The sequence below is a fragment of the Leptidea sinapis genome, chromosome Z, assembly GCF_905404315.1.
Source record: "Leptidea sinapis chromosome Z, ilLepSina1.1, whole genome shotgun sequence".
Taxonomy (NCBI): domain Eukaryota; kingdom Metazoa; phylum Arthropoda; class Insecta; order Lepidoptera; family Pieridae; genus Leptidea; species Leptidea sinapis.
Genome location: NC_066312.1, coordinates 25,452,942 through 25,459,723, shown reverse-complemented (window position 1 = coordinate 25,459,723; position 6,782 = coordinate 25,452,942).

Genomic DNA, 6,782 nt, shown 5'->3' with positions numbered 1-6,782 from the left:
CCAGACCAGAGATGACAGCAATACTCCATGTGTGGCCGGACCTGCGTTTTGTAGAGCGCTAGAATATGGGCCGGCTTGAAGTATTGCCGTGTATTAAAGGCATACAGTCTCAACTTACTAAATATTTATTAGGAGTAAGCTTTTCGAGATAAGGCTGATTACATCTCACTGACCAATCAGTGTATTAGGTACTATAAAGAACCCATTTATATTTTCGGTTGTCGGGTGACGTCTTGGATATTAAATTAAATTTAAACAAAAACAAACATAATATGTTTATAATATTTATATTTATCAAAGCAACATTGGTAACTTAACGAAACACAGCACTTAACAAATTTGTTATATTATTAAGTACTTAACAAAATATATGTATTATTTCCTAACTACATTTGTTTACTATTTATACTTATGTAAATACTTAAAAATAATAGTATGTATAGAAAAATATCATTATAGTCACTGAACTTTATAATGTCAATGAAATAGTGATATCTCGTGTATTTTCCATTAAATAAAATGACGTCATACTCTCTGGTGCATGAGAAAGGTGTGTTTTAAGAAGAGACCTTTCCTCGAGTATAATAATTGAATGAAGTAAAACCTGGCTGATGAAGATGTAAAGAATAAGTGTATATTATATGTAAAAAATATATTTTGGTGCATGTTTTGTCAATATTAGTTAAAAACACCACTTCGACGGCAATTTAATCAATAGCATTGAGAGCATGAGAACTTTCTCTGCTTTGAAGATCTCCTGCGCTCTGTAAGGAAAGCAAGCACTGATGTTTCTCTTTTAGATTAAACCGGGGATTTTTGTAGGAATGTGAAATATTTTTTTTAAGTGAAACTTTTATTACATCGTCTCAAACTATTTCGTGTGTGGGTTGCATGTCGCGTGACGGTCGGGCGGCGCCTGTAGTTCGCAGTAGCTGACTGTGTAGTGTATAGATTATTACTCATTTGTGCCAGTGCTTCACGCTATTTTGTTTGTTTATTGATTAAGACATAATATATTATATATAATTTGGATACATACGCTTATATTAGTAATTATGTGGAAAGAAGTTTCACTTTCGTCGTGGTTTCATAAAACTACACAATTACTTTTTAATTTTTATGATAATAAGCTACGAGACAAGCAGGACGTTCAGCTGATGGTAATTGATACGCCCTGTCCATAACAATGCAATACCACTCAGGATTCTTGAAAAAACTGAACGACTCCACAATTGCGCTCGTCACCTTGATACATAAGATGTTAAGTCTCATTTGCCCAGTAATTAAGTAAGTAACCGAACACAGTAATGTTTACACATTTATACACATACACAGTTAACGTTTAGTCAAGAAAAAAAAGACGTGGGAAGATTACTCCACGGCTTAACTGTTCGCTAAATAAAACTAGAAACAAAAAACTTCATGTGGGTATGTATGTATTGTGACTGATTTGATTTTTTTCTTGATTTGATTTATTAATATCAAGAATGCACCGGTGAAAGCCTCTCTCTCGTCTAGACGCTGACTAGTCATACTGCGGTGCACATTGACTCTTAAGTGGCAGTTAGGTTATGTTAGTCAGGTGTAGTATTTGGTTCCGTAACTTCAGAATGGCATATCAACAATATTGTTATAATAATCTGAACCTAAGTTATATTTTTAATTCTATGTGCAATTGCTGATCTATCGCATCGTATTTACAATATAATAAGAATTTTAGACTAATTGATAATTATTATTAACACATTATAAGTGTTTTTAAAGGCCGCTATAAAATCTCGTCTTAGCGTAAGTATAGATTTGGCTATTATTTTTGTGACAGAGACAGTCATCAAATTGTAAAGCTACACGTTAGTTATTGGGTGATAGCTAGCAAGCCGTCAGGAGGTGATTAATAAAATGTATAGAAGTCGCTAAGAATAAAAAAAGTGTGTTTGTACTTATGTATGCACGCAAGATGTTATACTTCTTTGGCCTAGCAAAGCAAAAATCCTTAAAATTATTTATTCCTCGTGCTATTCTACGTTTGTAGAAAGAACAATATTGTAAAAATCTTGCAACGATGACTTTCACACTTAATTATTAAATAACGAATACAGCTGTACAGGCTTGAACCCTTTGCCTATCTTAATAATGGACGAAGAAACCAAAAAAAAAATAGCGAATGTCGCAAAATTCAGAAAATTTTAGGAACCAACTTCACCATGTTACTTTTGTGTTACAGTGATGCGCGCGCATCTTAAAATTTCACTCTCATAATTTTTTCATAACGTGCCTTAATAAGTATAACTTCAAAAAGTATATGATGATGACGATGAAGACGATCTGAATATAAAACTGTTTCATTTTGGAATTGATAAATTAAGTACGTTTACAACTTTGATAATCTTTGCATCAAGTAAAATATATTATCATCGACAAGAACTAATTGTAACGACTGCAGTTCCCATTATAAACAACAATATGCTATCATAATCTCGTCAAAGTACTCTCGCTCTATTTGATCGATACTGAAGTGATAAAGGCAGAAAATTCTCCCAACTAACGAGAGAATTAAAAAAAGATGCACAGTTTGGTTTGTAACCTGGCCTCTTAATGGATGCAGCCATTGTAAGTATGAAACACACGGTCAACTACAGAATCACAAAAACACTTCAGTTCGCGTGGGCTTCCTTGATCTGAGCCGCGCATTTGATCTTGTTGATTAAGACATCCTCTGGGCCAAATTGGCTACAGACTGCAAATGTTCCTGTTTACGCGGTGAATCTCTTAAGATTGATAAGAAAAATTAAAAGCTATTAAGGTAATGTTTGTGTACATAACCTGAGCTGTGTTGAGTGCATGGTACCGGGCAATATGTGAGCAATATGCTACTGCCCACTATTAGTTTGCAATTCACCACATCAGAACCAGGTCCACATAGAGTGCCTGAAGTAAGCTTTAGTGCTACAAACATCAAAAGTGTGCAAGAAATTAGGTACTTACGTAGGGCTTATACAGGCGATAGCTTGCTGTTTTGTATTTATATTACAAATATCCGGACGACCGAGCCTTGTTCGGATTTTTAAGAAAATACAAAACTTGAACATAAAAAAAAAAACTAATAGGACATCTGGATTCGAACCGGGGCTTCTGCTTTCCGGATCACCCAATGTCCTATCTGAGCTATTATAGTCTTGTAAATAGTAGCGAAATTTACCTTTGTATTCTAATCTTATTGTAGCTGTTTCTCATTAAAACACAGTTAAAAGTATATTTTTTTTAAATTGAAACGATTTATCGCCCCCGAAATCTCCTGTATACTAAATTTCATGAAAATCGTTGAAGCCGTTTTCGAAATTCAGATAGTATATATAATAATATATATATATACATATATATCTACAAGAATTGCTCGTTTCAAAATATAAGATTTGAATTGGTATATTTAGTTATATTAAACATACACAAAAGTATTATATTGTATGCATTGGATACGGAACGGATAAAAAAGGCTCCTGTTGCCATTAATTGATTTCTAGTATTCAGTACTAACTTGCTGAGTTCATTTATAATACATTGTCAAAAATAAGATTAATCTAAATATTTTGTACGCTGTCCGTACAAAACATTTTGTAGAACACATAAATTAGCGCATAAAGAACAAAAAGTAGGACTAAACCAGAATAAAATAATAAATTATTAATTATTCTTATTTTCGAGATGAAATAGGAATAAAAATCGAAAAGAGATTTTTTCGTGTGTGACGAAACTTTGCGAGGCGAATGAGGAACAAATCGTGTGGAATATCACACTCGCTTGGTGTCTTGCTGATTACAATACAGAGGTTAAAAACACCGCTGTACGCTTACTCTGTTCGTTAATAGCACAATGTTGCTTGCAGGGTTCTCATGAAGCTCATGAAGCCAAGGTAATCCAATCCAATCCTTCATAGTTCTATCACAATCTGGATGGAAATAAAAAAATGACGACACAGTTGTATCTATTTATGTATACCCCTTTTTATTAATATTTACGTCAATTAACTCGAATTGGATTTTTTTGCCTGTGATTTGGCTGTAAAAGAAGCATCAATTGAAAAAAATCTATTTTATTTATTTTTGAAAACAGGTTTAGTAAAATATAAAGTTTGTTTTGAGAAATTCAGGTGAAATATGAGTGTTACTTACTATTAGTAACATAGTCTTGATGGTCTTGTATATTTTTATTACTATTTATATTATTTACTCGCAAAAAAAGGCGATATCTCTTCATACAAGCCGTCTCATAAATCTATGCGTGTTTATTCAACTGTGACTAATGAACGTTGTCTTTAGGTATGCATATATTTAGTTTGAGTTCAACGGATGAGTGCTCTTCACTGGCTTGCAGCCGATCGTTCCAGACAACAACATCGATCGTGTACTTAAACCACAATCCAAGCAGATAATGCATACTTCATGCTACACAACCAACGCGACTATACGACGAATAATTAATATTTTTATTTACTGACACAAATTTTTACAAGGAAGAAAAGGAAAACTTACTAAGTGTCATCTAATGTGCACAAATAACACGAACGCATAATTAGAATCCAATTTCAAAATGACTTCACGAACCAGATAAGTCAACATAAGACAGGAGACGTCAACCTTTCTATTCCGACACGTTGGATATAAAAAGCCAATTGCCTTGAATATATAATTGAATGTGACACGCGAACGCAATGATCAGTTTAAAGCACGCATCGGTGTTAGGGGCGCATGTACATTAAACACTAAGTACGCCTCGTTAAAACGCTATCCGAAATTTTCGAAGAATTCATTTTTATAGTAGTAATTAAAACTAAACGGAAAAACATTACACACTCGTTATTAGATTCTAACATAAAAAATCAAACCTATTCATAAAAATAATTTCTGGTTTATTAAAAATATTTAACAGACGACCCTTGGTATATTCTAAAAGTTATATTACATTTGAATAAATATTTGGGTTAAAAAGGTCTTTCCAGACCTTGTTTTCAGGTCTTGAAACGTCGGGTTAACTAAAATAAAAATGTAACTTTTACGCAAACATCTAATGTAAAAACAGTTACAATTACACTCGTTGTAATCCTTTAAAAGTGTTTTATTTAAATGTGTAACACTCGAATTATATTACAACTTTACATGTTGTAACGAAAACACAATTGTGTAGGCTAATTTTTTATACACTACAACTGGTTAATATTTTTTAAGAAGAACAAAACCGTTTAAGCCTGTAGGTAGCGCTTAATATGGGAGCGTGCATACAGTATATTGTATAAGCACCTTTATTTATGCACAGTGTGAAATAACGTCGGAAAATTTTGCTCTCGCTTTCCGTGCCATAATAAAAACAATGAGAAATCTATTCACAATAAACGCGTTACGTGAGCTACTGGATTAGGTGTACGATAACTATTAAAAGGAACAATTAATTCTTATCTTTAACTGTACGTTTACTTATTTTTATTATCTACTTAAACGGTAATGTTTTGTTATTGTTTCTTATAGCATAAAATTGTATTTTCACCTCTCCAGCACGAAAAGGGCACTATTGCTACGTGAAAACTAGCTGTTTTTGGCTGCGAGTGTGAGGCAAAGTGATTTAAATTTCGGACCCACGTGACCGGGAATTACTCCACGTCATAAACTCATTTTAGCCTAGCGTATTATCACATTGTCACAAAAATTTATTATTTTAATTGTTTCTCTTACTATAACACTAACCTATAACACTTTTCTCGCTAGTCGAGGTGAAAAGTTGTATGTTTCACACTAGAGCAAATTTTTTCTTTAAATCACTCACTAACTCAGTAGTCTATGCTAGATTCTACTCGCTACGCTCGTGATTCAATTCTAGATTACTTCGCCACTTCGTGATTTAAAGTCAGCACTCGCAGCAAAAAATAACTTTGCTCACTTGTTGAACAAATAACTATTATCTCCAGATTAGATAGGAAATCTTGTCATCTGTCTCCAACTAAGCAAAATGGGAAGTGGGAAGCGATACAAGTGGGAAGTGCGGTGCGGTGGAGGTAGAGGCTGCTAGCCGGCGATCACTACATTGGTACCAGCGGGGCAGTTGGGGTTAACCCTTTGACTTATTAAACTTTAAATTTTATTCCTTCTGTTAAATATAATTTTGTATCAATTGTAAATATATATTTAGTTATAACGTATAAGTACAACTGTAGTTTTTAACAATCAGACATTGTTTACGTTTATTTACGGCCGTTTTAAATAACGTATCTCTAGGTACGGATACATTGCTATCACCGTTCAATGACAATATCTTATCTATCCATAGTCATGTCCAATATAGTCCAATACGTTATGTCGTTAGTTTATTTAAATGTAAGTAAGCGTAAAAGGATAGATTTGTCTACCTCTAGTAAGTTAAACTAAGGTTGGATAGGTTATCGAAAGCGGCCGTAGGTCTACAACATGTATATATCGAACTTAAAATTTGACATAAAATCAAATTTTAAAATTTTCAAAATAAATAAATTAAATCAAACTATGCCAAACTTTGAATGTTTCTATTTTAAGCCATTGGAACAAGCAGTGCGGCTTTGTTACAGACACCCAGAATTGGCAGTAGTATTTTCAGTAGCCTCTTTACCTAAATTTCAACATTGCAAGGAAACAAAATAGTTTAAGTGGAAGATAGAAACTACAATTCCTATGCTGATCAAAATTAATAAATATAATATATAGATATAAAAGACTCAAGCAAAACAGACTTATGAATTCTAGGCTCCCTACACACTTTAC